Raw genomic sequence first — 11,034 nt, 5'->3', positions numbered from 1 at the left:
GAAATAGGTCAAAGTCTACAGGCTAACGGGATCCCAATTAAAAGAATCCTAGTATATATAACGAAAATAAAAAGGGTAAATAAAACATTAGCCTTTGACAGAGGGGGAAAGCTTTCTGAACAAAGCAGGAGGTGAAGCCACAGAGTTCTAAGAAGCGTCACTGTTGGGCACGTCCAGCACTCGGTGTGTGCAGAGGCCATGGAGGGGGCAGTGCGGTCCCATGCCCAAGAGAGAGACAGCAGCACCGGGTCCCACTGGGGACCATCAGCCTGGGAACAGGGAACTCAGGGTGAGACGGACGCACAGGAGGTGGTAGGAGGCCATCCTGGAGGAGGTGAGACCCACGGGGTTGTAGAGGGCAGAGGTCTCCAGGCATTGATCCGATGAGAGGATAAGAAACTCTACCTTTCATAATCACAACGATGATAAAAGCCTTCTGTTTCTGCCTGTGGGCAAAATTAGGATCCCACTTTGTACATTTCAGACAACGATCCCAGGAGGCAACTTGGTCAGAAGCCTCACCCCCTCTGCCCTCCCTGGGACCCACAGGGCCAGGGCTGATGTCAGGCCTGCTGGTCAACCCCTGCAGCATTTCCCACAGGCTGCGGGGTGGACACTGCAGGACCTGAGGGATAAACACACCCTTCCAGGCGTACCAGAACCCCTGCCCCTTCCTCTGTGTCACAGTCCCCCCGGAGGGGAGGGCGGAGGCCGCACCTGATGTCCATCAGTGTGGGCTCCTGCCCCAGGTGCACACCCAGGTGTCTGCAGGTGCAGGGCTCAGGTACCCTGGGGATGGGGGCTGGCCGCTGATGTCCACGCAGTCCTGTGCAGGAGACCCTATGGCTCCTTGTTCACGGGGTCCCACTCTGCTTCTGTGGTTTTGTCGGTTGGCTACTTTAAGTCACCATGTCAACCATAGGACATCCCCGATCCAAGGACCAGCAGACAGGTTTCAAGTGTGGGTGTTTCCAACGTGATGTGTTAGGAAGCTGGCCTGTGTACCAATATTCTGTTCATCTATCTCTGTTCTTTGCTGACTTAACATATTGAATGTAACTAGTTTTACTTTCTTAAGGTAGAATCTTATTTTAGGTATCAAATGTTAATATATGTCAAGGATTTTTTTTTGTTTCTTTTGACCCAACAATAACGTGATCATGGCTAATAGAAATTCAGCGGATGGGGACAGCTTTACCTTAGAGTGAGGTCAATGCACCTGGGGCAGCTCCAGGGCTCCGAGATGCCGTGTAAGGTCCACTGTTTTATTCCAGCTTTGATGTGTGCCCTGCACCAGCCAAATGGCCCAGCCAGACGCTCTGACAGCTGCCGCCCCCCCACCGCACACGCCTTACCTCGGTTATTCACCATTCTCGCACACGTTGATGGAGCCCGGGGCTGTGCACGTGCCTTGCGATGCATTTCATCTAACCTCTTAAAGCCCTACGAGGATGTCGTAGTGACCAACTGCTCAGAGACGAAAGCTGAACTGAGAGAGGTGAGGTGAAGACTTTGAGTTTCCACAGCTCATGGTGAAACCATTTTGTCTGACAACAAACCCTGAGTCACAAGAGAGCGTGGTGGTGGGCACGGGGGAGGGGTGGGCAGGAGGGAGGGCTGAGTCGGCGGGAGACTGGCCGCAGCTGCAGCAAATGGGGGCCCTTCAGGGTGGCACTGCTAGGCTGTCAGGGGTGGGCAATAAACACCACGGTCTGGAAAAGCAGATGGAGAAAATCTATTACAGATAAAAGCGGCTGAGTGGGTTGAATGGGGGCCCCTACGTCCTAATCCCAGGCCTGTGCAGGTGACCCTATTTGGAAAAAGCAACTTTGCAGATGTACCTAAGGACCTCAAGATGGGATCATCCTGGATTACTCAGGGGGCCCTAAATCCAATGACAGTGTCCTTATAAAAGACTAAGATGCAGAAGAAGAGAAGACGCAGACTCCGAGGAGGGGCCACGTGACAACGAGGGCAGGGAAGGGGGATGTGGCCACAAGCCAAGGAGCCCCCGGCCTTCAGGAGCTGGAGGACCCTCCGCTGGAGCTGTCGGAGGGAGCATGGCCCTGCAGACAACTTGATTTATGGCTTCTGGCTCCAGAGCCACAAGAAAACACATTTTTTGGGGGGGTGGCGGGTTAGGGACCAGAGCACACAGAGCAGCCCCAGGGAAGTTTGTCCGGCTCTGCCCATGCTGGTCACTGAACTTTTGATGGGCAAATACAACCGTCCAGATGCCTGTTCGTTCATGCACTCCCTCCCCGATGTGGGGCTTGGGTTGGAAGCAGCGGAGGAAAGGACTTGGGAAGGAGCATAGCTGCTTTGAATCTAAGGAGACGTGGCAGCCACTTCAGGACGGAGGGATGGAGAAGGGAGCCTGGCGCAGGGCCTAGGCCCGCCTGGGGCTCATGGGTCACCTTCACAGGCCGCTCGGCCTCAGGCCTGTCCCTAGAATGAGCAGGATGTGGGCCCTGGGTCCGCGGGCGAGGAGGGACCTGCACTTTCAGGGTCAGCCGGTCCTGGGCGGGCAGGGCCACCAGGGAGTTTTGCTTCCAGCCCCGGAGCTGCGACTGTAGGCTGACCTCGCTCCAACCCCGCAAACTCACGCAATGTTTTTCTGAATGAGGTTGGCGAAGCGTCTTTTTTTAAGACTTTGATTAAGAAGCTGTTCTCTTAGGGCACTGTCCAACAGCCCAGCCAGGAATGAAGGTGTTTGTCCTCACTCACAAAGGAAACGGGCTGTGGGGAGAAGAATTCCCTACAATTTATTCACACCACAAAAAATTAATGAGCATTAGTAAATTCCTTTTTCATGTAAGGAAAAGAAGATGCAAACAGTGATTTAATGAAGGATTCTGCTCTCAATGCTGCTTTCCACCATAACAAAGAGGACAGTCCTTGTTATTCAGAAAGTAGTTGGGCTCAGAAGGAGAAGGTTTTATAAACAGTCATTAGCATCTTAACTACAGGACCATTCAAAAGGCAGCGCCCCTGAAAAAAAAACTTCAGCCCATTAATCTCTTGGTCTCAAAGTCCAAGAAGTGAAACAGCCTCCTGAGAATATGTTCCAGGCTGGGCGGGCGTGAGGGGGGTCTTCGGGGAGCGGGGTCTCCGGATGCGTCCTCCCCGTGGAGGGCGGGCAGGCGGGATGAAGCCGGCTTTCTCCAGGCTTGGGTCTCAGCGGGCATGACTCTCATGGCAGGAATCTTTCACTGGAAGTGGGCGACCTCTTTCAAACCCACTGCATCCTGAAGGAGCGTGTGTATTTGCACAGCTGAAAAAAAGAGAAAGGATGCACGGTGCTCCTTCTGAGCTGAGTCTGGCTTTGGAGACCAAGGGGTGAGCAACGTCCCCTGTGGTCCCTCCATGCCCCCACCTTGGGTTCTGCGTGACACAGTCCTGGGGACAGGGCCTCTCCACGCAGTGCCTCTCAACAGCCCCAGGCGTTTGTCCCACGTGTGGAGGCCGCTGTGAACAATTTCTTTCCCAGTCATTTCTGCAAAAGCCCTAGAACTGGCTGGTACAGGAACTGATCACTGGTTTGGGGGGAATCCTGCCAATTTGGGGTGAGGGGATGGACCAGCCCATCCCAAACACACAGGCAAAGACATGGGGGCAGTTCCCTGCGGGAGAATGCAGTTGGGGTGATGCCACCAGAAGCAGGGGCCAGGGCTGGGCAGCAAGGGGACGGATAGCCACTGCAGGGGGACTGAGGCCTCCGAGAGACACTCAGAGCTGTGGCTTTGGAGTGTTCTTCAAGTGGCATCTCAGGGCAACTCAAGGCTCAAAGCAACAGAAGCTGCCCCTGTTGACGTGATAGTGGGAACCCCGGCTGGTCAAATCCATCCCACCTTCCCCTTCCGTGGGATCCGAGGCCCTACCCTGAACCTGCAGGGCTCTGAGGAACAGGGTGAAACTGGCAACATAGCCCTCCCTCCGTCATAATACGAATAAACTGTGACAGAGTGGGGAGGGCACCCCAGTCAGTGTCCAGAGGAAATCACCTGGAGCTTGGGTGCCAGAGACCTTCACCCGAAGGTGACCCCCAGAGCGGTCAGCTGGGACCGTCCTCAAGCCCTGCCCTGAGGCCTGCAGCTGGGGGTCTGGAAGCTGGTGATGGGGCTGGGGTCTCTTTTTATCACGTCAAAAGAGGAAGAAGCACCAATCGATTCTCTCTTTCTATGTTTGTTTTTTTCGGATTCCACATGTGAGTGAGACCACACAGTATTTGTCTTCCTCTGACGTACCTCACAGAGCACAACACCGTTAGGGTCCACCCATGTTGTTGTAAAGGGCAGCACGTGTCATTCTTCCTCACAGATGAATAATATTCCATCGTCTTTATATACCACGTCTTCTTTACCCATCCATCCACCAGGGGACACTTAGGGTGTCTCTGTGTCTTGACTACCGTGAATAACGCTACAATGAACGTGAAGGTGCAGGTATGTCTTCAGAATCCTGATTCCAGCTCCTTTCAGTACATACTCAGAAGCGGGATTGCTGGATCATAAGGTAGTTCTATTTTTAATTTTTTGAGGAACCTCTATACTAACCCATCTTAGCATGATCATCATTCTGCCATATGTGCATGCATGCGATCACTGCGTTGTACACCTTACACTCACACAGTGTTATGTGTCAATTCTACCCCATAGAGCTGGGAAAAGCCCAGCAGGAAATATAATTCCATCTCCAACAAACCAGCTGTGATTTTCCTGAGGCTGCCCTGACACAGGGTCCCCTCCCAGGTTGTCTTCCACTTATCATAGATGCTTTGTTGTACAGACCGGTGGACAGATGGATAAAATCATAGCTTGAAAATACTGAATAATCTGCTAAAGACATAACACCCACGGCGATGAGGGTATATGCCAAAGGGATACAGGAGCTGCTGAGAGAGCGCCCAGTGGCCACAGCGACAAGATGAATCAGGCACAGCTTTAACTCCTAACCTGTGTAAAAACAGCCCCGAGTCCATGCTAATACAAATCCATAATTGAGGAAACAAAGAGGACAAGAGACACATCTCTCGGGCAGAAACATTCCACGTAATTTGTAGACGCTTCCTGCTCAAGGAGCCGGGGCACAACGCCCACCCCTTAAGTGTGGGCCTTGCATAATGACAGCCTTCCAAGGAGGAGTAAAACGAGGGGAAGCCTGACAAGCCCACCTGAGCCGAGTGGCAGAGGCCAGAACCACGTCGATCCGCCAGGTTGACAGCGTGGGCCCAGATGCGAGGTGACGAGGACACTTCGCCTCTGTGGTCCTCCTCCCACAACCCAGGACCGCCTAACCCTGAGAAAAGCATTAGACAAATCCCAATAGATGGGGCACCTACACGACGCCTCCCCAGCACTTCTCAAGGAGCTGCCAAGGTCTTCAAAGGCAAAGAAGATTTGAGAAACTGTCCCAACCCAGTGAGCCTAAGGAGACATAATGACCAAAGGTCACGCGGGACGTCAGTGGGGTCCTGGGACCAAACAATAAGAAAAGCAAAAGGCATCGGGTGAAAATGAAGCAGATCTGAAGAGAACATGGATTTTAGTGTCAAATAAGGTATCAGCACGGTAACGAACGCACTGCACTAACCTGAGATGTGGACAGCTGGGGAAATGCGTGCTGGGTATATGCGAACTCTGTATTATCCTCACCATTTTTCTATAAATCTAAAACTGTTTCAAGATTTAAAGTTGGTGTTTAAAAGTACTTAATAAAAGCAATTTGGGGGAGAAAATCCTTGCAAGGCTATCCACCCGTCAGCAGCAGGGCCTGCCAGGCCAGCAGCTTTCTAGCACCATCTTCACACCTCAACACCTGGATGGTGCCCAGAGCCCCCAGCAGACATGTCCTCAGCCTTGCGGAATCTCTGGACACAAGCGGGTCCACCTGCTTCAGCGCTAGGGCCATTTCTGGAAAGTGCAGGAAGGGCCTTTAGACAGACAAGATGAATCAAAGTGGGCAGGGGCCCCGTGATGGGAAGGGGCTCACAGAACAGTCCACAACTGCATGCATTTGGAAATGTTCAAAATGAAAGTCCAAGAAGGCCAGAAGAGTGGTCGAGAAGTGCTGACCGCCCACACGAGGCTGGGAGATGACCCACCACAAAGGCCACGTGGGTCGAGCCCAGGGGTGTGATCCAGTGCCCGCAGGGGGCTGGTTGGGAGAGTCCAGGGTGTAAAGGTTGTAAGGGCTTGGCCACAGAGAGAAGGACCGTGGGCAGTGGGTAGACGCTCAGGGTCCCTTGTCCTCGTGCCCAGGGCTGGACACGGACCCTCTGAGATGCCGGGCCCGTTTAACAGGCCTGTTCTCTCTGGGCCTGAGACGCTGCATCACTTACCCAGTGCAGCGTGACGACCCCACGATCTGAGTGGTGGATGGCGGTATACAAGCAGGGCAGCTGGGGCGGCTCCTCAGGCCGGGCAGGGCTGGATTCAGCTTCAACACCATCGACCTGTCTACTCCCCTTCCCCTGCTTATTTATGCATTTACTCCTTCTTTACTTTTTTCCCTGTAGCATTTTCTATTCAATCTCAGGTATCCTGTTAAATTAGCCCTGATCAATTCAGTAGGTGCTTCAAAATAATGACATATTTATTATAAAACCAGAAGCCATATCACACCTCACAAAATAGTAGCCAAATATTATTAACTATTTGTAGCCAAATATTAAATATCTAGTCATGATGACGGCTGAGAACTGTCTTCTGACACCAAGCTTAGGGAGACCTTCAGGGTGAGGGCTGCCCCTGAAACACCTCAGCCCTGACTCTTGGGCCTTCCTTCAGGCCTCCACCCAGCAAACACACCCTTCGGCACCCCCGTGTGACTGTGGGTCGGGACACCTGCCCAAGGCCACTGGGGCCTCTAGGACTGAGCCCCAGTTAACGATGAACGAACGGATGCTCTCACTTCAAGTTCCGCTGCTCCTTCCCCCACACACTAACCTCCAGACTTGCCAAAGGATGTACCTTTGCCTGGACATCCCTCTGTCCCTGGGCGTCTGCACAGCTGCTTCTTCTGCCTTCAGTGCTCTCTCTCAGCGGACACCTTCTCATCCATTCTGGAAGCAGCCACTGCCTTTTGCTCAGAACCCTGCCCCGAGCTGGCATGGCAATGCCTGGCCCCCATGCTCACCTGTTGGCCGTTGAAGCGCCTGTCACATCTGCTGTGACTCTTCCCCAGGGGCCAGGGGTTGTGCTGGAGATCTTCCCTCTCCAGGGCTCAGCACAGCGTTAAGCGCTGAGTAACTGAAAGGATGACTACTTTATCACATATCCTGCAGGGTAGAGGACTCTTAATTATAAAAAACACAAACAGGAAGAGTTTTGCTTTCAAAAATGATGGACTAACAGTGATAGAATATACCGTCCCACTGAACCAATCGAAAAGTGGACAAAGTATATGAGACTATGGTCTGCAAGATACTGGTCATCAGGCAACAAAGGACAGTGACCCCTGGAAGATGCAAAACAAACAAAGGGAGGCCTGGGGTTGTCCCAACTTACTGCCTGGAAAGAGTTGCCAGGCTGCACTGCAGGGAGCAGGACCCAGGTGGAGCTGGGTGGGTTCTCAGAGCTGAGGATGTAGAGCCAGAGTACAGAGGGACTAGGATGGCTAGAGGTCACCCACAGAATGCCTAGGAGGAGAGATCTGCCCAGAGAGAGAACCCAAGATCGACAGAGCATCCCCACTCTCAGCTGAGAATTAGCCAGTTCATGTGGGTGGAAACTGCCTCAGGCCAGAGAAAGAACCACAAGAGGATCAGAGGTAATGGTTCCCATTTTTCACACAGGGCCCAATAGTAGTGCTTGTTCCTATTACTTTGTCCCAGACAGAACGTCAAGGTTCATGGGGCAATGGGTAGACTGCTCAAAATCTGGGACTTGCCTTAACAGTGGAAAATCATTACTTCTTGACTATGTACTGCTCTTGCCCCCCACCCCAAATAATCTCCAAAAGCGAGACCCAAAAGGATCAAACTGCTTCCAAGTAAATTCACTGCAACCTAGAACAAAACTTGAGAATATTCACAGAAACACAAAACTATCCAGCACCCGACAAGGAAAACTCATAATGTCTGTTGTCCGGTTAAAAATCTCCAGGACTTCTATGTAGAGGACATTTCAACAGAGGACATCAGGAGGCGGTATATCAATCAATTGAAACCACGCCAGAACTGACACAGGTGTGAGAAGTAGCAGACAAAGCATTTTAAAAGTTTTTGAAACAGTAAGGCATATGGTCACAAAGCTAAGCGGAGACATGGAAGATATTTTGAAAAGACCCAAAAGGAAATTCCAGAGATAAAACTATAATGTCTGAGATGAAAATTACACCAGTGGGATTAATGGTAGATTACAAATTAAGAGAAAAAGATTAATGAATTTGAAGACATAGCAGTAGAAACTATTCGAAAGGAAACAGAGGGAAAACAGTTTTAAAATTAGAGCATTATCAAGCTGTGGGCTAACTTTAGGTGGTGTGTAATGGTGATCCTCAAGGAATATGAATAGAAGAGATATTTAAAGAAATCACGGCTAAACCATTGGCAAATTTGAGGAAAACTGTGAATGTGTAAATCCAGGAGGCTCAGAGAACTCCAAGCACAAGGAAACTACACCAAGACACATAATAATCGGTTTGCTAAAACCACTGTTAAAGAGAACATCCCCAAAGCCGCCAGAAACAAATATACGTTACATACAGAGGAACACATGTAAGAAAGACAACAGACTTCTTGTTGGAAACAATGTAGGAGGGAAGATAGTGACAAAACATCTTTGAAGTGCTAAAAGAAACACATAAATAAGCAAATATCAGTAAACATAGAGCTCTATACTTAAAAAGTATTATTCAAGAATGGAGGTGAAATAAATGTTTTTTAAGACATTCAAGAGATGAAAGAATCTATTACAGATCTGCTCTGTAAGATAGGGTAAAAGGAATACTTCGAGCAGAATGAAATAATACTAAATGGAAGAACTGATCTACTCAAATAAGGACGTCAGAAATAGCAGGTATGTGTGTTACTCATACTGTAAATGAAGTGGTGTAATAATATACCTTCAGTGTGGTGTAATAAAGTTACAATGTGAGAAGCAGACACTAATATAATAAAACAGAGTTGAAGCTGAAAAAAAACATAAAACTGAATCATAAAAATATTCAATTAATCCATAGGAAGGCAGAAAAAGAGAGAAATGGGAAGAAAAGAACAGCTGAGAAAAATAGAAAACATCTGCCAGTGTGGTAGTTTAAAATCTAACTAATAAATGTTCACATTAAACGTAAATTATCTAAATGCCCACTGAAAAGCAGATATTGTCAGACTGGATAGAAAAGGGAGGTCCAACGGTGTACTGTTTTGAAGTAATTCACTCCCAAAATAAAGACACAAATAAGTAAAAAGTAATAAGATATGCTATATTAATAGGGTGGATATGTTCATTTCAGGCAGAATAGATTTCATAGCAAACTATTATTGGGAATAAGTATGGCCATTTTGTAATGATAGAAGGATCAATTTATCAAGAGGACACAACAATCCTAAGTGGTCATGTACTTAATTACAGAATTTCACAATATGATACTTGAGGTAAAAACTGATAGAACTGCAAGGATAAATAGATATCCACAATTATAGGCAAAGACTGCGATGACTCTCAGTAACTGATAGAACAAGTAGACAGATCAGTAAAGATACAGATGATATGAATAACGCTGAAAACTTACTCAGTGTGACAGAAGTTTGTTCAACATCCCGCCCAACAAGAGCAGTGTTCCATTCTTATCAAGGACAAATGAAATATTTACCATGATAGACCACATTCTAGGCATAAAACATGTCTCAGATTATTTTAAAGGACTCAAGTCAGGCAAACTATGTTCTTTGTCAACAAAACTAAATTAGAAATCAATAAAAGAAAATCTCTAGAAAATCTTCTGAATGTTTAGAGACTAAATGAGCCCCTTCCAAATAACTTATGGTTCAAAGAAGAAATTAAAAGGGAAATGAGAGAGTATTTTGGACTGAATGGAAATGAAAACACAACTAAAATAGTAATTGAAGGAAGTGATGATATGATTGTCTCAGTAAACACAGAAACAATATTTAGAAAATTTAATATCCATTTCTGACAAAACCCTCCAAAATCTGGGCATGGAAGGGAACTTCCTCAACCTGAAAGAGCACCTGTGCAAAGACTTCAGCTAACAACAGGCATGATGGAAAAGACTGAAAGGTTGACTTCTAAGATCAGAAATAAGACAATGATGTTCATTCCAACTACTTACATTCAACATTGTGTTGGCATTTCTGGCCAATGCAATAAAGTAAGAAAAAGAAATAAAAGCCATCCAGATTAGAAAGGAAGAAGTAAAACTGTCTTTATTCGCAGAAGTTAGGATTCTGAAGGAACTTGATGGAATCAACAAAAAGATAATAGATCTGATATCCGAGTTTATCAACTTTGCAGGATATAAGATCAATATAAAAAGTCGAATGAAACTCTGTAAAGTAGGAACAATCAAAAATTGAAATAAAAGTTATTTTAAAAATTAATAAAATATCATTTTGTACCAAAAATATGATAAATACGGCAAAAGGTGGGAAGACCTGTATACTGAAAACTACAAAATATTGCTGAGAGAAATTAAATAAGATCTGAATGGAAAGATACACAGTGTCCATGGCTCAGTAGACTCAAAACTGTTAAGTTGACAATTACACCCTAAACTGATTCTAAAATTCATATGCAAATGCAAATAATCTAGGAAAGTTAAAAGAAAAAAATGGAGAGCTAACACTATTTCATTTCAAGACCTTCTGTAAAGCTACAGTAATCAAATCAGTGCATAAAGACAGATAAATAGATGAGTGGTGCAGAGTGGGGAGTTTAGAAATAGAGCCACGCAAATGCTGTCAGCCAGTTTTTCACAAAGCTGCAGAGAAAATTCAGTGGAGAAAGGATAGTCTTTCAAACAAATGGTGCCAGAACAATTGAAGTATTCGTATTCAAAAACATAAGCTTG

The sequence above is a fragment of the Stenella coeruleoalba genome (genome assembly GCF_951394435.1).
Source record: "Stenella coeruleoalba genome assembly, chromosome: 11".
Lineage (NCBI taxonomy): Eukaryota > Metazoa > Chordata > Mammalia > Artiodactyla > Delphinidae > Stenella > Stenella coeruleoalba.
This window is presented reverse-complemented; position numbering follows the sequence as displayed.